At 36.7% G+C, this 22,624-nt stretch overlaps 1 pseudogene; it reads right to left on the minus strand.

The window, feature by feature from the left end:
• Window positions 1-14,644: 14,644 nt before the first annotated feature.
• On the minus strand, window positions 14,645-16,583 carry LOC127095734 (inorganic pyrophosphatase 1-like; annotated as a pseudogene).
• Window positions 16,584-22,624: the final 6,041 nt, after the last annotated feature.

The raw sequence follows: 22,624 nt of genomic DNA on the forward strand, positions 1-22,624 counted from the left end.
TGTTGTTGATGTTTGCATGCTAGGTGAATTAGCGTGCATAGCATGGCCCTTGGGGTGGTAGCTAATTCCCGTGGCGAGGAATTAGTGAGTGAGTCACTAGGTCTCAAATGAGTGGGACTAGTGGGCTTGGTAGCCGTATCTGGATTTGATCGGTGAGGTGAACTATATGTTCACGAATAGTCGGTACCGCATGCATGGAGTCTCATTGCATAATGTATGTATGGCGTATAATATGAATGGATGTATTCCAATATTATACGTGTGTTTGTGTTGGCATTGAGTATGAGTATGAATTGTGTTGGTATTGAGTATGATAATTGAGTTGATGTGCCGTTACTGAATGTGTGATATGATTAGGGTGATTAACGTGTTATTTACTTAGCATTTCATGATATTCTATAATGCTTTTTATATCAATTGAGGAACTCACCCTTACAACTATTTTTCAGGTAACGAGCAGTGATTGAGTAGGAGCTAGTACTTGAAGTCTAGTGTAGTTCCTTAGTGGGTCATGTTCTGGTAGATGTAACATCGGGATGGGATGTTTTAAATGTTTTGTTGTTGGTTGTGAACCAGTTTACATGTAATATGCTACATGTTTTGCATGATTGATTTAATCTCTATCCGCTGCGTATTGTGCAAATGCTTTATGTTTTGAATTAATAAAAGAGCATGACAGTTATTATGGTGAATGGTGTGAAGTGTTTGTGTGACACCCTTATTTGCACCTTTACTCTGATGTATATATTTGTTGTTTTAATTAAATATTTGGGGTAATTTAGAAGGGTGTTACACTCAGTGCCTTGTTATTTGGGTACCGAATATTGTACACTTCCTGATATTTGTGATATTTCCGGGGTTTTCGTTTCAAAGTTGCAAGTATGTTTTTCGGTTGCACCAAACTCAATGTCATGTTTGAAACACATTTCTTCTCTTCCGACATGAGGTAAGATGTAATTGGATGACCAACTAACTTTCCATAAAAGTCATGGTTATGTATACCACATATCACATTAAATATCCATTTGTTATTTGCCAACAGATAACCACATAACTTAAAGGAACACTCACATTTTTTTAAATCGGTGTTATCTCATTTTAAATTCCGGATAGGAGGTATATACTTTCCACTTCTATCGCATGTCATTGTCACAAATGTACATCTTCTATTCAAACCATTATCGGACATTCCGATTACAACACCAAACCCTAGTTTGGATGCCTTCGTATGAATCTATTAAATCATGTGATCATGAAATTCAAACTCTTACTCAATTTTAAATTGGTTGCCAATATCTACTTCCTTCACAACATCATGTTTAGCATCCGGAGACACAATAGGTTTGGGGAAACTTCGAGGTGTGCCATATCTAATGAAAACAATAACATAACATACTCAAAAAGAAACTAACACTAAAAACAAAGAGCTGGAAAGTGAAAACAAGCAAATTTCGGAAATGCATTTCCATAGGAATTCGTACAAAATCCGAAAATACATTTTCGTATTCAACATACACTTTTTCAACTTCAAAACAAATTAATATGAGCAATGAAACTTAAAATAAATGATCTTTGTGGAGTCAAGCTTCTCTATGATGAATGTATTTTGATGAAGACAAAGCTTTAAGTGACAAGAAGGCAAATATGTTACTCAAAGATAAAGCATCATGATTCAAGAATTTAAGCTATTGCATCTCAAGAAGGTATAATGATAATATTTACCTTCACTAAAGTCTTAGATGCTCAAGTATTCAAACAACCATTGCATAACCTTTCCTTGTGCATGGAAAATGTCTTAGGCTTATATTTTTCATGTTTTTAACTAAGCAAATCGATTTACCACTGAAGCCTATACATTTCCAAACACAAAGAATTAATTTTTCAACTGGGTAAATCGATTTACCTCTTATGGAAATCGATTTCCTACTGTAAGTTTTTGAAATACTTTTAAATGTTGCCACAGGTAAATCAATTTACCTAATATGTAAATCGATTTACCTCTATATATTTTTGGAAAATCAGTAGCTTTACTAACACCACTTCATGGAATCATTTTATTTCAACTTTACAATTATTCATGATATTTTTCAGACCTTTACCATGATTCATTAGAGGTGTTACGCACATATAAATACATGATTTTTCAAATTCAAAAATAAACTTTTCCAATTAAAACTCTTAAAATTTTCAGAACTCACATTTCTTGTTGTCAACTTTTATTCAAGATATTTTCTGCATACTTTCACATCATTCAAAACATAACATACTTGAGCAATCTAACACCTTTGTGTTTGTGAATTATTATCATTAGAAGAGAAGATCAAGTACATTGATATATCACTTAGTGTGATAATTATACTACAAATTTTACACTCAGAAACTATTGTTGTAATCCATATCTTATTTTTTAGAATTGTTGAAAATAAGATTGTTTGTTCTGTATTGCTTGCTTCTCCCAGGATTGTTGGAAACAAGTGTGTGTTCAAGAAAAGAGAGGGTTGTTTTATTTTCTTGTGGTGGTAGTTTTCAAGAGGATTGTTCTTTATAACTTGGTTAGAATCTTGTGTAGAAAGATCTAACAATAATAAAATCTCTTACATGTGGTAAGGGGACTAGACGTACCTTCGGATTGTGAAGGGAACTAGGATACATCCTTATGCTCTTTATTTTTATGCATTTTATCGCTTTCTAAAATCATCATCAAACCAGAAAAATAAGAACAAACTTGTCTCTAAAACCAAAAAATGCACCACTTCGTGGAATCATTTCATTTCAACTTTATAATTATTCATGATATTTTTCAGACCTTTACCATGATTCATTAGAGGTGTTACGCACATATAAATACATGATTTTTCAAATTCAAAAATAACATTTCCCAATTAAAACTCTTAGAATTTTCAGAACTCACATTTCTTGTTGTCAACTTTTATTCAAGATATTTTCTGCATATTTTCACATCATTCAAAACAGAAAATACTTGAGCAATCTAACACCTGTGTTTGTGAATTATTATCATTGGAAGAGAAGATCAAGTACATTGATATATCACTTAGTGTGATAATTATACTACAAACTTTACACTCAGAAACTATTGTTGTAATCCATATCTTATTTTTTAGAATTGTTGAAAATAAGATTGTTTGTTTTGTATTGCTTGTTTCTCCCAGGATTGTTGGAAACAAATGTGTGTGCAAGAAAAGAGAGGGTTGTTTTCTTTTCTTGTGGTGGTAGTTTTCAAGAGGATTGTTCTTTATAACTTGGTTAGAGTCTTGTGTAGAAAGATCTAACAATAATAAAATATCTTACATGTGGTAAGGGGACTAGACGTACCTTCGGATTTTGAAGGGAACTAGGATACATCCTTATGTTCTTTATTTTTCTGCATTTTATCGCTTTCTAAACTCATTATCAAACCAGAAAAATAAGAACAAACTTTTCTCTACAACCAAAAAATTTAATTGGTCCTAAGAAGGTTTAATCCTTGGACCTTATATTTATAACCACAATACCTTTCCACTAAGCTACTTGTGTTTCGTATTTAATAATTGCAACATATATGTATATATTACATAATGGGAAGGAGGACTAAATCCAAAAAAAAATGATTTTGCAATTTGAACTTCTTCTTCCTCTCCTCTAATTCGTAATCTTTTTCTTCCTCTACACTTTCATCAATGGCTACGTATTTAGTTGATAACTTTACTCTATTCCAAATTCTTAGTTGGTAACTTTACTCAGTTTTATTTAATTTTGTTATTGTTTCTAATGATGGGAGATGAGTTTGCATGCTTCATCATCTAATAGAATTGATGGTGGATTTTTTTTGTACAATGGTAGTCTTTGATCTTGATAAAAGTTTGAGAAATCATTTTTATGCAAAGGGAAAACAAGGAATAATTTTGGGTTTTAAAAAATGCAGTGTTTGTATGATGGTTAGGGATGAAGATATGAATACAAACCCAAAATTTTGGATTAAATAGTCTTTTCGCCTTATAAATTAGCGCGTTTTTGGATTTAGTCCCCATAACATTTTTTTTGTTTTAGTCCATAATTATGGGTTTGAATTCATATCTTCATGCACAACCTTCATTCAAACCCATAATTTTTTCAGATTGATGAGAACATATGTGTTTGTTTATGAGGTATTCATATATGTTTATTTTGTGCTCCACTATTTCAAACCGTAATCATCTTTTGTAGTTTGATTATGTAACTTTATTATTCACTATTTCTCTCACAGTCTTCACCATCATCTCAAATTAAAGTTTCATCTTCATGCTTGTTTTTGAAGTAAGGTTTGAATTCTTAGTTTCTCAAAGTACCAATGTAATTTTTTATGTATGCAGGGTGATGAAGCATTTTCCAAAACAAATACACTCATGTATGTATATAAACTTATGGAAACAATATGGGTGAGATTGAATGCAAGGTCAAGTTGATTTAAGAATGGTGGGAGCTTAAATATGTCATTATCATTATCATGATCATGTTTCATGAATAAGTATTGAACATAAATTAGTGTAAACAATGATATCTCTCAAGAACAAGAATTGAACTTCAATCTTATTTCATATATTACAATTTCAGTGCAATTATTGAACAAAAGAAGCTCATGGTTGAATGGTAAAGGATAAAGTATTTTAACAAAAGGTTGTACATTTGAATCCCATAAGTTGCAAACTTTTATTTTATTAAATTTTTCATTAACACGTGTACCAATAAAAAATAATTATATAAGCCACGTCATGAATGAAGAAAATGGAAAAGTAATTACACATCAGCACTATTAGCCACTGAAGGAGAACGACAATCCAAAACGCAGCGGAAATTAAAATTTTCTCCTTTAGTGATCCTTATGAATGGGCATGATCAATGATAGAATAGTTACCTCTTGTGACGATTGAAACCTTTGATGCAGATCTACGGGGCGATCACGAACGTTGAACGACGACAACACCTTTACTCAGTCCACACGAACGGATTCCTTCAATCTCAGTGCTAGCTGCTACGAATGAAGGCTTTGAGTGAGAGAGAGAGAGAGAGAGAGAGAGAGAGAGAAGAGAGAGGGAGAAAGAGAAAATGAAAATGCAACCGCAATGAATGCTTCTGCACAAGGGTTCTATTTATAGAACCACTTGTGTGGGCTTCAAGCTAAAAAGCCCACTTAAGTGTATGTGGCTCATATCTTATAATATGCCCAAAATCACTTAAGCGCATGGTACCTTACCATATTTCGTATTCTACTTAAGTACATTGTACCTTACGATGTTCTACAATTCACTTAAGTGCACCGTACCTTACGGTGTTCCTTAATTACTCTATCTCTCATCAATCCGTCCTTTGTGTGTGACCCTGTAGGTTTTCGCGGCATTGGCAATTATATTAAATCAGTATTTAACATATAAACAGTGAGCGGTATCTAGCAACACATCACTGCTATCCAAGACACGAAAATGTCATGTGATCTGACAAATCCTTTTGTGATAATACTTATGTGCATAATTACCCTTTTGCCCTTATGTCTATATTGAACACAAGGCATAGACCGTGTCATCCATGTCTAGTTCAATATTGGGCCCATAGACATTTATCCTGTTATGCAGGATGGACAAATTCCATCTAGGTCACTCATGTCCCTCAGCATGCTTCGTGGAGTACCCATCAACTGTCTTTATGGTTATCCAGTTACGGACAATGTTTGATCAGCAATAAAGCACTCGACTCTACATCTAGGGTCCATAGTTGTTTCAGGTCGAAGGGTGGTATACACCATTATCACCATGAGAATAACTTATGACACTTTGCATAACATTCTATATAGTATTCTCATAGCGGGTCAATCCGGTATAAATATTACTCTTAATATTCATACCTATGTTTAAGACTTGATAACTCCTTATCCATGATCCATGAGATGTGATCATCAGTCTATATACATAATAGTCTTAATGCTTTAATGTTATCCCACTTCACAATAAAGCTCGACTACGGATACTTTAAGAATAGTGTCCTTATGTTTAATGTGATCTCATGATCAAATCACACTTGATACATTAAACGGATTAGCTATTCTAGGGACTTTATTAAACAAACATAATAAAGAAAAAGCATTTTATTATTAATAAATAATTCGATACAAGTACCAAAAGTATTGGCCTCTAGGGCTTACATCAACAATCTCCCACTAGCACAAGAGTCAATCAGGCATACCCCTAATGCCCATAGATCTAGTATGGCCATCATGCTTCTGCTGCGCAAGAGGCTTTGTCAATGGGTCAGCAATATATTCAAGTGTAGGTACTCTGCATATTTTCACATCTCCTCTACCTATTATCTCTAGAATGAGGTGATAACGCATAAGTATGTGTTTTGATCGTTGGTGATATCTAGGCTCCTTAGCTTGTGCGATAGCACCATTGTTATCACAATAGAGACCAATGGGATCCACAATGCTAGGAACTATGCCAAGTTCACTAATGAACTTTTTGATCCAAACAGCTTCGTTTGTTGCACTTGAGGCAGCAATATACTCGGCCTCGGTTGTAGAATCAGCAACTGTATCTTGCTTTGAACTTTTCCAGCTCACAGCGCCACCGTTTAAGCAGAACACATAACCAGATTGCGATCTAAAGTCATCCTTATCTGTTTGGAAGCTAGCATCGGTGTATCTAATTACAACCAACTCTTCCTGACCTCCATATATCAAGAATGAGTCCTTAGTCCTTCTCAAATACTTAAGGATATTTTGATTCCTAATATATAGGTTGCTTCACCTAGGTCCTTCATAGAAAAACATTTCCCCAACCAAGACTTTACTTGTTGTAGGATAGGGATATCGGTTCCAATGAGTAATATGTCATCTACATATAATACCAGGAAAACGATCATGCTCCCACTGACCTTCTTGTAGACACAAGGCTCATCTTCGTTCTTGATGAATCCATATTGTTTTACTATTTCATCAAAACGAAGATTACAGCTTCTGGAACCTTGCTTCAAACCATAGATTGATCTTTGTAACTTACATATCTTTTGGGCTTCTTCTGGTATGTCAAATCCTTCAGGCTGTGTCATGTACACATCCTCAAGAAGATTCCCATTAAGGAAAGCAGTTTTTTGACATCCATCTGCCATATTTCATAATCATGATATGCAGCGATAACAAGTAAAATTTGAACAGATTTAAGCATTACAACTGGTGAAAAGGTTTCATCATAGTCAACCCCATGAATTTGTTTATATCCTTTTGCAACCAGTCTTGCCTTATAGGTATGTACCTTACCATCCATGTCAGTCTTCCTTTTGAAGACCCACTTGCATCCTATAGGGTTAACTCGTACAGGAGGCTCTACAAAGGTCCAAACCTGGTTTGTGTACATGGAATCCATTTCAGATTTCATGGCTTCTAGCCACTTCCCAGACTCGAGACCAGTTATGGCCTCTTGGTAGGTCACAGACTCATCTTGATCCATGAGTAATACATCACCTTGATCAGTTATGAGGTATCCATATCTCTCAGGTAGGTGACGTATCCTGCCTGACCTACACTGGTCTTGTTCTACTTGAGCAGGTTTCTCTTCCACAACTACTTGTGTTTCCTGCTCTAATTCCTCCATAGGTGTATCAATGCTTTGTGATTCTTGAATTTCTTCAAGCTCTACTTTCCTCCCACTGGTTCCTTTGGAAATAAAATCCTTTTCTAGGAAAACTCCAGTTCGAGCGACAAACACTTTGCCCTCAAAAGGATTGTAGAAGTAATACCCTTTTGTTTCTTTAGGATACCCCACAAATAAGCATTTGTCAGATTTGGGCTCAAACTTAGTTGAAATTTGTCGTTTCACATAAACTTCACAACCCTAAATCTTCATGTAAGACATATGTGGTTTCTTACCATTCCATATTTCATATGGTGTCTTCTCAACCTTTTTGGATGGAACACGGTTAAGTGTGTAAGTTGTTGTCAATAGTGCATGTCCACAAAAGGAGTTTGGAAGATCAGCATGACTCATCATGGATCGGACCATGTCTAACAGGGTTCGATTTCTTCTCTCAGATACACCATTCCATTGGGGTGTTCCGGGAGGAGTAAGTTAGGATAGGATCCCACACTCTTTCAGATGGTCATCAAACTCTAGGCTTAAATACTCACCACCTCGATCTGATCGAAGAGTTTTAATATTCTTACCCAGTTGGTTTTGTACTTCATTATTGAATTCCTTGAACTTTTCAAAGTACTTTGATTTGTGTTTCATTAAGTACACATAACCATATCTAATGAAATCATCAGTGAATGTGATGAAGTACTGAAAACCTCTTCTGGCTGGTATGTTCAGTGGTCCACATACATCACTGTGTATGAGGGCCAAAAGATCATTAGCTCTTTCACCTTTTCCTGTGAATGGAGACTTTGTCATCTTTCCAATTAAACAAGATATGCATGTCTCATATGATTCATAATCAAAAGAGTCCAAGAGTCCATCTTTATGGAGTTTAGAAATGCGTTTCTCATTTATGTGGCCTAATCGACAATGCCAAAGGTAAGTTGGATTTAACTCATTAGGTTTCATCCTTTTCTTTCTTCCAGGTACTTTAGGCAGTTTCTCTTCCAGTGTCCGGTCTTACCGCAATGGAAGCAGGTGCCTGCCTTTGCTATGCCTCCACTAGGCTTCAAAGCAGCAACAGTGGGTATGGGTTTCGCAACTTCCTTGCCTTTCCCTTTATTACCCTGCTTGGTGGGCCTTTTGTTCTGTCTCTTTCCATTTCCGATCATCAGAATGGAGTTCCCTTTTGACTTCAGATTCTGCTCAGCAGTTCTTAACATGGCTAGCAGTTCAGAAAGAGATTTATCCACATCATTCATATTGAAATTTAGGACAAAATGACTGAATCTATCTGACAATGATTGCAAGATCAAATCAGTCGCAAGTTCCTTTCCGAGGGGAAAACCCAACCTTTCAAGGTTTTCCACATACCCAATCATCTTGAGCACATGGGGACCTACAGGGGCTCCCTCAGCTAACTTGCCTTGAAAAAGGGATTTTGAAACTTCAAAACTTTCATGCCTTGCTTGCTCTTGATAGAGCATCTTCAGGTGTTCGATCATATCGAACGCTGCCATGTTCTCATGTTGCTTTTGCAACTTTGAGTTCATGATAGCCAGCATGAGACAAGTGGTTTCATTGGCATCATTGACATGCTTCTTATAAGCATCTCTTTCTGCCTTAGATGCAGAACTAGGAGGTTCCTCTTCAGGAACAGGTTTCTCCAAGATATACAGCTTTCTATTATGTTTGAGGATAATCCTCAGATTTCGGTGCCAATCCTGAAAATTTGTCCCAGACAATTTTTCTTTGTCAAGGATTGATCGTAAAATGTTTGTTAGAGGTATTTGTTGAGATTAATGAAAATATAAGTATCAATAACATATTTAATTAGGCCTTTAATTAAATATGCTCCCACTATTTTACTCAAAATAAATGACCTTCATCATTTGATTCGGAAAATCTCGTTGGAAGATCTTCTAGTGGGTCGAGATCCATATTTCACTTCGTTCTAAGTCCGCGTAGGCGGATTACACAAAACTAGGTTATTTGGGTAGGAACTCCTTCCAATTGTTTCTCATACAACTCTCGAAAATTTCAGTTGGGTGAATAACTCCTTATTCCAATCCATCATATGGATCATTTCCAACTCTTGCTTCTAAACATATATAATCTTATTATAATTTGTTTACTTAAGTTTGACCCATTGTTTTAGCAATTGGATATTACAATTATCCCATCGCATCTTACTAATATAGAATATGCACCTCGCGTAGGCGAAACCTACATTATCTGATACTAGTCTTGATGAGTGCTAAAACTTGGAAAGCATAAACTTAATATTTAATTTGAGGGAATTGCAATTATTCTGATCTCACCGACTTATTTATCATATAAATCGTCTCTCACATGCATCAAGATACATTCACATGCATCAACATACATTCATAATGAAACAGTTATGGCCCTTAGCGCAATTGTTCTCCCAAGCCAATGAGAGAACCTAAGCTAACCTAATAACGATCTAAGCTTCTCCAAGCAAGATCTTCAAGGTTGTCCTCCTTTGATCTTCAAGGTTGTCCTCCTTTGATATTGAATTCTTCTCTTTCTTCATAACATTACATTACATAAAAGAAACTCGTTTTACATACGAGGGATTGAGATGAGAAAAGAAGTTACATTAAGAGATTAAAAGGAGAGGCACGACACGCAGGTCGTATTTTAAAACCCAAAACAAAATAAAGGAAAACTAAGGCCATAACTGATCACCATAAGGCAATAATAATAAACACATTATTATTATTAATTTTAATTATTTAATTAATTAAAACCAAATTAAATTTCGGCGACCGATCACACTACGCACAGTTAGCCGGGGGTTCCGCTGCCCGGTCAGCGGACGGTGGGTCAGGGGGGAAGCGCCCCTTGCGGGGTTGTAGGGGCAGCGCCCATGTCTGAAATTTTTAATGAATTCATTTGAAATCGGCGTCGTTTTGCATCAACCGTAAGAATTCTGACTCTGTGAATGTGACGACCGTCACAAGCATGTTACGACTGCCACGTCCAGCTTGTTACGACCGTCACAGGCCCGTGACGAACGTCACGCGGCCAAAATAACAGAAACGCCTAGAATTCTGGATCTGTGAATGTGACGACCATCACAAAGAATGTTATGACTGTCACGTCCAGCTTGTTACGATCGTCACAGGTCCGTGACGATCGTCACGCAGCCAAAAAACCAGCGCTTTGAAACAGTCTACAGACGTGTTCCAACAAGCCCTAAATTCACAACTCCTTGACGGCACAACCCTTGTGCCGTCACTAACCCTAATGCACCAATTTCAGATCGTCAAACACACCTCGATTGTTAATTCAGTATGATTGATCAACAGGTCATTGCTTCACCATACTAATGTCAGATTCCGAAGTAAATGGCAATTGATCGCTCAAAGGAAAACAACCATTTAGTGTTTGAATAAACGAAACAGAAACAGTATATCATATATACCATACTTTGCATTAGGATTACTTATATCATATATAAGTTGATCGGTCTCAATTGCGTAACCTATGGACGATCGATGTATCGCTGCTTCACCATACTAATGTCGGTTCCGAAGCATAGTCAACATCAATCATCCAAATCATACACACATGATGCCAAATTTAATTACTCGTTTATTCTTTAATTCATTCTGTCTTTTAATCATATTAATACAGAAAATAAACAGCTATTTGATACATGGTTTCGTAAGTGGCTCTGATACCACTGAAGGAGAACGACGATCCAAAACGCATCGGAAATTAAAATTTTCTCCTTTAGTGATCCTTACGAATGGGCATGATCAGTGATAGAATAGTTACCTCTTATGACGATTGAAACCTTTGATGCAGATTGTCGCACCTCGAAAAAATGGGGATACGACTTTAATGCAAAGCGCGATCGCACGCTCGCATTGATGGACTGAACAGAGTCGCCACCGAACTTTATTTATTCCTAAAAAGGAAAGGGGAAATATCGATAAAACCTCTAAAATAAAGGATAAGATATGGTCATCGCAACCAATATCAGGGTTCGGGAGTCGATTACGCAAGGGGAAGGTATTAGCACCCCTCACGTCCGTTGTACTCAACGGGAACCATTAGGTTAGTTGTGTGCGTTAGTGTTAGTTGAAATGTTAGGCTTTTCGAATTATTAGGTGGGAAAGAAAGAAAGGATGAGAAGAGAATTTTTTTGGATTTTTGACGAAGGACTAAACCTAAGTTTTTTATTAGTGGGCCTGACAAGATTTAAAAATCATGCTCCCACGTATCTCAAAAGAGAAATCAAGGCTTACGTAGTTCTAGGTAGAAAAATGTTTGTTTGTTGGTCGATTTTAGCGAAAGCTATATTGTATTAATCGACGAGAACATTGTTTTACCCAAAACAGATGAGGAGTGGACGCATACCACACATCGAACGGATTTATAAATCTACATTCGGAAAAGCGTCACTTATCTCGACTCAATAATCATGGCCGAAGCATTGTTTTGTATCACCTTAAGACAATATATCTTTCATTTATGAAAAGGGTTCTTTGATTAGTCGCACGACGGCGAAAAAGAGTTTGATTGGTTGGAGGTATTTTGAGTGATGGCGAGAGCTTGGATGAGCGAGATATACATCTCGAATCCTAGCCTCAGGAGTGCACGGTATACACCATGTTCCATTTCCATCTTTATTGAAAGAGGTTAAGATAGGAATTAAGTATTTTGGAGTTTGAAAGACGAATACTTGTGACTTGCAAGCTCTTACAGCTTGGGTCTAGTACTCGGGACTACGTCTGGACATTCCACCCAGGCAGTCTGTTTCTTTCCAATATTGCTAAGAAAATGATACGAATATTTACGAATATTTTGGAGGGAAGACGAATATTTATGGCTTACAAGCTCTTACAGCTTGAGCTTAATATTCGGGATTATAACTGGATATTCCCTCCAAGATAATCTTTTTCTTCACGCTTTATTTAGAAAACGATTTGAATATTAGAGTGTGGAAGGGAAGACGAATATTTATGGCTTGCAAGCTCTTACAGCTTGAGCCTAATATTCGGGATTATAACTGGATATTTCCTCCAGGATAATCTTTTTCTTCACGCTTTATTTAGAAAACGATTTGAATATTAGAGTGTGGAAGGGAAGACAAATATTTATGGCTTCCAAGCTCTTACAGCTTGAGCCTAATATTCGGGATTATAACTGGATATTTCCTCCAGGATAATCTTTTTCTTCACGCTTTATTTAGAAAACGATTTGAATATTAGAGTGTGGAAGGGAAGACGAATATTTATGGCTTGCAAGCTCTTACAGCTTGCGCCTAATATTCGGGATTATAACTGGATATTCCCTCCAGGATAATCTTTTTCTTCACGCTTTATTTAGAAAACGATTTGAATACTAGAGTGTGGAAGGGAAGACGAATATTTATGGCTTGCAAGCTCTTACAGCTTGAGCCTAATATTCGGGATTATAACTGGATATTCCCTCCAGGATAATCTTTTTCTTCACGCTTTATTTAGAAAACGATTTGAATATTAGAGTGTGGAAGGGAAGACGAATATTTATGGCTTGCAAGCTCTTACAGCTTGAGCCTAATATTCGGGATTATAATTGGATATTCCCTCCAGGATAATCTTTTTCTTCACGCTTTTAGAAAAGGGTTTGAATATTATGTTTGATTTGTGAAATGATCTTGAAATGATTCACATTTATTTTTGGAATGTATTTTGAAATCGAGGAAAGTTGAAATTGATTTTGAAATCGAATGAAATTTGAGTATGATTATTTACACGTGTAAAAGTATGGATATGGGTATTAATAACCTAACTAAACTAGTTAACACACAAAAATCGACTAATTGAATAAAATAATATCGGAAATTCAACCATTAATTAAATCTAAAAGGTAAACATTTAAAGATACAAACAACTAAATATTGATTAAATTAAATTGATAAAAATGTAAAATAAAATAAATAGTAGAAGTTATATACAAAATTAAATAAAATAGTAAGTATAACAAATATAAACATGAAGATTTGCTATCTCCAAGTATTGAACCCACTCCACTAAAGGCAATGAAAGTAGTCTCTCTCCTCTAGGCCATTCATGATTATTCGCTATCTAAATGCTAATTCGGATAAGTAAACCAGAATAGATTAAAATTAAAATTAAAAATAAAAATTAAGATAAAATAGTCTATTGGACTACCAATTAAAAGTGAAAAAAAAAAACAAGAAATTAAACCCAGCCGCCTGGCTGTTGGGTTCCAGAGGCTAACGGATTGAGATAAACATTAATATCACTAATATCTACATGCCAAAGTTAATGACAATTTGGAACACTACACGGTCACTTAAATCTTTTTAAAAGGATTTTAAATACTCTTAAAATAAATAAAAAGAAAATGAATTGGGGGGGGGGGGGGGGGGGGGGGGGGGGGGGGGCACGAAATCCAGAGTTTGTTTGTCTTCCTCACGAAGACAGAGTTCTTTCTCTCTCAAACTCTCATCGCGTCTCTCTCACTCCGCACACTCCCAAAATCGCTCTCCACCTCGCGTCTCTCTCAATCTCACTCACCTCTCTCAATCGCACACTCCCAAAATCACTCTCAACCTCGCGTCTCTCTCACAATCGCTCACAACATTACCCAAGAAATACACGAATCTATGGTTTCAAAAGAGAGTCGAGTGAAAATCTCACCTTCGGCGGTGACGACGGCTCCGATGATGCTTAAATCCTCCTTCTTCGCCTCTTCAAATCCAGGTTTTTTTTTATTTTGGGATTTAGGATTCTTTTCTCTGATTTTCGTCCGCCTCCGAATTTTTTCGTCCCCTCTCTGATTCTCCTCTCCCTCCTTTTATATCCTGTAGTTAGGGTTTTAATTTGGTCTTTAATGGTCCAGAAGGGGCGTCTCTACGAACTCCTTTCAGGGATCAGAATTCGGATTGTCCTGTTTGATGCTTGTTCTTGGAACGGTAATCTGAACCTGTGCTTTTTCTTTGAATTTTGTCTCCATTCCATTTTGGGATTTTCGAATTTTAACTGCCTTGGCTAATTGCTTTATGTTTTACTGCAGTGAATTCGGTGAAAACATGAGGAGCTTGTGTTTTTCACATGGCTTTGGTTTGTAGCATTGTAGCTCTGATGTTTATTGCAAAAGCTTGTAACTCTTTGATCTTTGTCTTGTTGACCAGAAAACTTGGAGTCTTCAATCATTATTTTGTTGATAAACTTCATCAAAACTAGTTCAAGCTCTTCTCCATCACACCAACCATGGATTTGAGCCTTAACAAGTGAAGGATCTTTGCATATCAAATCCCAAACTGGATAATTCTTCCTTGGCATCACAAAGTCTCTTTCTCTAAGCCTCAAGCTAGGACAGTAATCACCAGTACCATCACCAAGGTAGATGAACCTTTTCTTATCCAATTCACTAACTGTGTTTTGAATTCTATCAATGATTAAACCCTTGCACATGTTTGGAGGGCATGGATTAGCACAACGATGTGATTTTCTTGTTGAAGTCGTGATAAGGCGAAATTTTAACCCTTCCTTGTTGATTAACATAACCTAGATTAGTGTTAATCTCTGTGAAGCATTCGATTATTCCCAAATGCTTCAAAATAGTTTCAACGTAAAACATATTTGCATCACTCACAATCCTCAAATCACACCCTAAAGCATGCGCTGATTTGATTGCAGGTATGATTCTGTGATGAATTGGAATCCTGTGAAGAACATTTTCAATCTCTTGAATGGTTATCAATTTGTGGTTTTTGGTTGATGATTGGTTTTCTTGATTTCAATTGATTTTGTTCATACCGTGCAGGTTAAACATTTGCCTTGGAAATTTAGAGGCTGCTATGGAGTTTTCAGTTTTGTATGGAAGTTAACCAACCAAATAGTAAGGGCGGATTCAGGTTGTGGCTCGAGTCATGCTGTCGGAAGTTGGGTGGATATTGGAAAGGGCTTCCAACGGCTTTCTAGAAGCATTTCAACCGCAGTTGCTGATGATTTTGCTCAGGTTAATGGTTAAATCAAAGGAAGCTAGTTAGTGAAACCGGTTAGCTATATCTAGAAAGCAGAATGCAGATTGGGCAATAAAGTGCAGGTTGAGTTTTTTCTGTCATGAGTTTATTCAAATTGGTATGATATGAAATGAGTCGTGGCATTGGATTTGAACTTGTCTTATGGAATTAGATTAATGCTTATGGACTTGTCTTATGGAATTGGATTGATGCTTAAATTAGTGTAGGATTTGGATTGTCATTGGCTATGTTGAATTGGATTGAAATTGGGATTTAATGTGAAATTTAATTGAATGCTTTGGATTGGACTGTATAGTGAATTGAGTATGGAATATTTGTATGTTTGAATTGGTGTGTGGAATTGTGTATGGATTGATTTGTGTATTGTATGAATGGTTAATTTCTTATAAATGGCTTTTTAGACTATGTGGTTATGTTGCTGACAAAATGGATTGTGTCGTTTTGCTTGATTTGATGTAGGTTATGCTGGACCGATTGCTAGTTATGAAATGATGTGCCAATATGCTATTGATGCTACTAGATTGCTGCTAGTTGCGACCAAGCTGCCAAAACACTGGTGAAAGTAATAGCATCTGGTTCAACAGATGATTTCACTGAAGAGGCCAAATGCTTCAAAAAGTTTCCCTTTGGTTACATATCCGGAAATCATAACATTCCAAGAAACCGTCGTTGTCTTCGGTATCGATTTAAAGATGTTTTCAGCTGACTCAATCTTTCCACATTTGAAGTATAGATCCATGAGGGAACTGTTAATAAAAATATCAGGTTGTATTCTGTTGCGTATTATATGTCCATGAACAACTTTCCTTCTAGCATAAAAAAATGCATGTCACAGATGGTAACCACTTGTATAACTCACTCTTCCAGTTAACCGTAACAGCATTTGGGACTATTATAAGATGTGGACCATGGTTTCCTTTGAATTCCATCAAGTATCCAATCAATGCCATAACCTGTACTTTCTGCAGCATCACCTGGAATGCTAGTCTGCTGCCTGTTATTTTCTGTGTATTGTTTTTTTTGTTATGATATTTAACAGTTGTTGGCCTGCTATGCAATGTTGACTCGTGGTTTGAATTGGCAGGTTGACTCGGCGATGCGGTATGTGAGTTGTTGTAGCATGGCTTGTGATGGAGAAGCATGAGGGGGTTTGAGTGAAAATAAAGGGGTGAGTTTAATTTTTAATGAAAAATGTTCCTGTCATGAAAAATCAGATGCAGGTTGAATGTACTTTTATTGGGATTGTTTTTATTGGCCTTTTCTCTATTGCAAGTGGACTGAATGGCTTGGTTTACATTGGTATTACAGGTGGACATGGCATGGTGATGAATTGGAATGCTATGGATTATGTTCATGGAGGATTGCTTGGGAGAGTTTGCTTAGACATGTAATTATCGTAGTCTTTGTTGTGATGTGAATTGAAAATGGACGTATGCAATGGTAATTGAATGTAATTGGACATGAAAATGTATGTATGAAAATGAGTTTGGAAATGTTTGAAAGTCAAATATTATTGAATGTTATGAAATGAGTGTATGTACTATTTTGATTTGAAATGAGCTATGGATGGAAAATGGATCATGTTTGTGAGATTTTGCTTTGTTATTTTTTTTTTTGACATGGTTATTGTAAAGTAATTTGATTGTTAATGAATGAAATGATTATTTGGACATTTGAATGGTGTAATGAATGTTTGAATTTGGTTAGTGTAAAATGTAGAATGAATTGGAAGTAAAATTGTAACTTGGTTTGAAATTATTCATGGAATTTGGTTTGAATGAAATGAATTTGTGGTTATAAAAATGGATATAGATTTTTTGAAATAATCTAAAACTCATCTAAATATCAATTTAAAATCAAAAAACCAATAAAACCAATTAAAATCAAATTAGTCTATAATTTGTTAAAATTACTTTGATATCAATTCTAACATTTATTTGAAAATTAAAATCAATTAGAGTTTGAATCATTAGTAAAAAAACAATTAAGATTAACTTGAAGTTTAGAATTAGATTTACTTTGAAATTAAATTGAAATTGAAAATTAAAAAAGTCAAATAACTAAAATCCATTTTGTAATCAAAAAGCACCATGATCAAAAAGCTTAGATAATAACCAATGTTTATCAAAAAAATATGGATTTGGGAATGGACGGTTGCCTTTGGTCATGAATGCATGCAAACGAACTTTAGGCCAAGTGCCAAATGAAAAATGAAAAAATGAAAAAAATTCAGGACCAAAATCGGGGTATGACAGTTGCCCCTATTTAAGCGTCTTCAACTAGAGAATATGAAGCAGGACACTCTTCATATGATCATAGTGGGAGATGGTTAAATACTAAGAAGACCCGGATTTTGATCCTGAATCCCTATGACATGATGTGATATGATATGATATGATATGACATGATATGATATGCATGGATGCATGATTCTTTTTTGTAATTTTTATCTGCTAGGGATATGGTGAACCCTTAACAGGAGATGCTACTAAACAGACCAATCTGTGGGGAATGCTGGTGGTCCACAGGGAGACAGACAAATGGTAAAAAACAAAACTCGTTGGGGAAGACAAATCTTGCTGGAGAGTCAGACACACATCGGGGAGTACTCAAAGTGAAATTTGATAGACGATACTTAGAATACAAGAGATTTCGGTAGTAAGTTCATATATGACTTACTAAACCCGAATATGAAAAATTTCTACAACAGGTTCATATATGACCTGGCAATACTGGAATAGAACACAACAACAGGTTCATATATGACCTGACAATGCTGGGGAATATCAAAAAGTTCTGACAGCGGGTTCAGATATGACCTAACAAACTCAGAAAAATTCAAGAAGAGTGTATCAACAGGTTCATATATGACCTGGTAATACTGGAATGAAAGCTCGACAGCAGGTTCATATATGACCTGACAACATTGAAACAATTATAGAGAAAGACTCTTCAGGACAGGTTCATATCTGACCTGACACTGGAATAAAGCTCAACAACAGGTTCATATATGACCTGACAATGCCGAACAACAGGTTCATATATGACCTGACAATGGATTAAAGTTCAATAACAGGTTCATATATGACCTGATAACGGAAACAATCATAGAGAAAGACTCTTCAGAACAGGTTCATATATGACCTAACACTGGAATAAGGTTCAACAACAGGTTCATATATGACCTGAATAAAGCTCAATAACAGGTTCATATATGACCTGAATAGTATTGAACAAACAGGTTCATATATGACCTGATAATGAAATAAAGTTCAACAACAGGTTCATATATGACCTTGAATAGTATTGAACATCAGGTTCATACATGACCTGACCTTGGAATAAAGTTCAACAACAGGTTCATATATGACCTTGAATAGTATTGAACAGCAGGTTCATATATGACCTGACTTTGGAATAAAGCTCAACAACAGGTTCACATATGACCTGAATGGCTTGAACAACAGGTTCATATATGACCTGATAATGGAATCAAGTTCAACAACAATTGGACTTGAAAATGACTGCAAAAACCGGATGTTGGTTCAAGGATACCACAGACAAACTGGAATTAGAGGTCAAAAGACATAGGATCAACAACAAGACCTAGGTCAATGCATAATGAGCACGAAGTACATTTCGGCTATGCGTGATTTGAATGCATGATATATGAATGATCATGATTATGAGAATGCTGACACTTGGCAGACTGGGAGTTTATAGGGACTGTTTACAGAGATTCTGATTCCTCAACACCAATAACTCATACTCGTACAATTAACAGGCGCGTTCAGAGGAGAATCTATCATGATTGACAGTTATAAATAACCAAAGGTCCATCCTTCTAGAGGATTAATGAGTTATATTCCATGGGGACTTTTGTTGGTGATCCAGGAATATTTATGCAACCTTGAGGCTTTCGGGGAAACAAATGATTTTCCTTTGATTTTCACATATATCAAAGTAATTTTGTTCTTTTTACTAAATTTCAAATTCTTTTTCAAGTTTCAAAATTTCATTATTAACAAATAAATGACATTTTACATAACAAAGAAAAGCGTAGACGAACACAACTAACAATGATTGGGAAAACTTGTATTTTATTCAAGAATGGTAGCATACAAATGGCGTAGCTCCATAGAGCGTTACAATTTTTTGGAAAATGGCAATAAGGAAAGGTTTACGTTGAATTCAGTGACCACTAACATCCTTAATAGATATGATTCCCCCCAAAACCTTGCTCCTAAGGGGAGTGACTGGATTAATCTTCCACCTCAAATTCTTCGGTGTTAATCAGCAACAACTGATGCAGTTTATGCCTTGTGCCCCTAACTTTTGCCTGGATCGCCCTTTCGGGTTTTCAATCCACCGGGACGCTCCTTTTTGCCTAAGTCGCCTTTTCAGGTTTTCAACTTAGCGAGCTACCATTTCTTATATTCATCCCTAACTTTTTCCTGGACCGCCCTTTCGGGTTTTCAGTCCACCGGGATACCTTTTTTTTGCCTAAATCGCCCTTTCAGGTTTTCGATTTAACGGGTTTTTATTAGGCATAGTATTTTTTAACTGCATCAGAGTTCACGGGGTGTGAGAGCTCTTCATCATCCATAGTTGTGAGAATCAAGGCACCTCCGGAGAAGGCTTTCTTCACAACATATGGGCCTTCATAATTGGGAGTCCACTTCCCACGTGAGTCATTGTGTATTGGCAAGATCTTCTTAAGCACGAGGTCTCCTTCTCTGAATTCCCGAACACGTACTTTCTTGTCAAAAGCCCTTTTAAGCCGTTTTTGATATAATTGTCCATGGCACAAAGAAGTCATTCGCTTTTCATCTATGAGGTTTAACTGATCAAATCTATTTTGAATCCACTCAGCCTCTTCTAGCTTGGTCTCCATCAAGATTCTCATTGAAGGTATCTCTACTTCAATTGGGAGAACTGCTTCCATCCCATATACCAAGGAGAACGGGGTTGCCCCTGTTGAAGTGCGGTCAAAAGTCCGATATCCATGCAGTGCAAAGGGTAGCATTTCATGCCAATCCTTATAGGTTTTCACCATTTTCTGCAGGATCTTCTTGATGTTTTTATTAGCGGCTTCAACAGCGCCATTCATCTTTGGATGATAGGGTGAAGAGTTATGGTGCTCAATCTTGAAGCTCTCGCATAATTCTTTCATGGTTTTATTGTTCAGATTCGTCCCATTATCTGTGATGATCCGGCTTGGAATTCCATAACGGCAAATGATCTCTTTCTTGAGAAACCGTGCAACCACTTGCTTTGTCACATTAGCATAAGAGGCGGCTTCTACCCATTTGGTAAAGTAATCAATGGCGACCAGGATGAAGCGGTGACCATTGGAAGCTTTAGGCTCAATGGCGCCAATCATATTGATGCCCCACATTGAGAAAGGCCAAGGTGACGTCAAAACGTTTAGTAGGGTCGGAGGTGCGTGTACCTTGTCGGCATACATTTGGCATTTATGACATTTTCTAGCATAATTGAAGCAGTCGGATTCCATGGTCAACCAGTAATAACCAGCTCTCAAAATCTTCTTAGCCATGGCATGCCCATTGGCATGAGTTCCGAAGGATCCTTCATGAATTTCCTTGATCAACAGGTCCGCTTCACGTCCATCCACGCATCTGAGCAGAATCATGTCGTGGTTTCTCTTGTACAACACACCATTGCTTAAAAAGAATTTAGATGCTAACTTCCTCAATGTTTTCTTGTCAAGGGTTGTTGCATCTGTTGGATATTCTTGATTTTGCAAAAAGCATTTGATGTCGTGAAACCAGGGTTTACCATCGGCTTCCTCTTCAACTGACTGACAGTAGGCAGGCTCAACTTTCCACTCGATATGAATGAGAGGTGCTTCATTATGGAATCTAACTTGGTACATTGAAGCCAACATAGCCAAAGCATCAGCAATTTGATTCTCAGTTCTCGGGATATGACGGAAAGTGATTTCGTCAAAGTATTTTATTAATTCCATGACATAGGCACGATATGGGATCAACTTGGTATCACGGGTTTCCCATTCGCCCTTGACTTGGTATATCACCAAGGCTGAGTCTCCACATACTTCGAGGATTTTGATTCGGAGATCAATTGCTGCTTCAATGCCTAGGATGCACGCCTCATATTCTGCTATATTGTTCGTGCAGTCAAAACACAACCTTTCTGTGAAAGGAGTGTATCCACCATTCGGATTTAATAGAACAGCTCCTACGCCATGCCCCATGTAATTGGAGGAGCCATCGAACATGAGCTTCCACCGAGATCCGGGTTCAGGTCCTTCATCAAGTCCTGGGATTTCACAATCCTTTACTACCATAATGTCTTCATCAGGGAAGTCAAACTTCAACGGCTGGTAATCTTCAACGGGCTGGTTTTCCAAGTAATCAGACAACACACTCCCTTTGATGGCTTTTTGAGACACATATTGGATGTCATACTCAGATAGTAACATCTGCCAACGAGCGAGTCTTCCAGTCAAAGCAGACTTTTCAAAGATATACTTTATTGGATCCATTTTTGAGATCAACAAAGTAGTGTGGCAAATCATGTATTGTCTTAGACGACGAGCGGCCCATGCTAAAGCACAACAAGTTTTCTCCGAGTGAATATCGGGTTTCACAATCAGTAAATCTCTTACTTAGATAATAGATGGCATGCTCCTTTCGACCGGTTTCGTCATGTTGTCCCAGCACACATCCCATTGACTTTTCAAGCACAGTTAAGTACATAAAGAGTGGTTTCCCCTGAACAGGTGGAATTAGAATAGGGGGCTCTTGCAGGTATTGTCTGATCTTCTCAAAAGCCATTTGGCAGTCAGAATTCCATTCAACTGCTTGATCTTTCTGAGCAACTTGAATATAGGTTCACACGTAGCAGTCATATGAGATATAAACCTAGAGATGTAGTTCAAACGTCCCAGGAATCCTCTAACTTCTTTCTCTGTACGTGGAGCAGGCATTTCTTGTATTGCCCTAAC

This window comes from Lathyrus oleraceus, chromosome 6 (assembly GCF_024323335.1).
Source record: "Lathyrus oleraceus cultivar Zhongwan6 chromosome 6, CAAS_Psat_ZW6_1.0, whole genome shotgun sequence".
Lineage (NCBI taxonomy): Eukaryota > Viridiplantae > Streptophyta > Magnoliopsida > Fabales > Fabaceae > Lathyrus > Lathyrus oleraceus.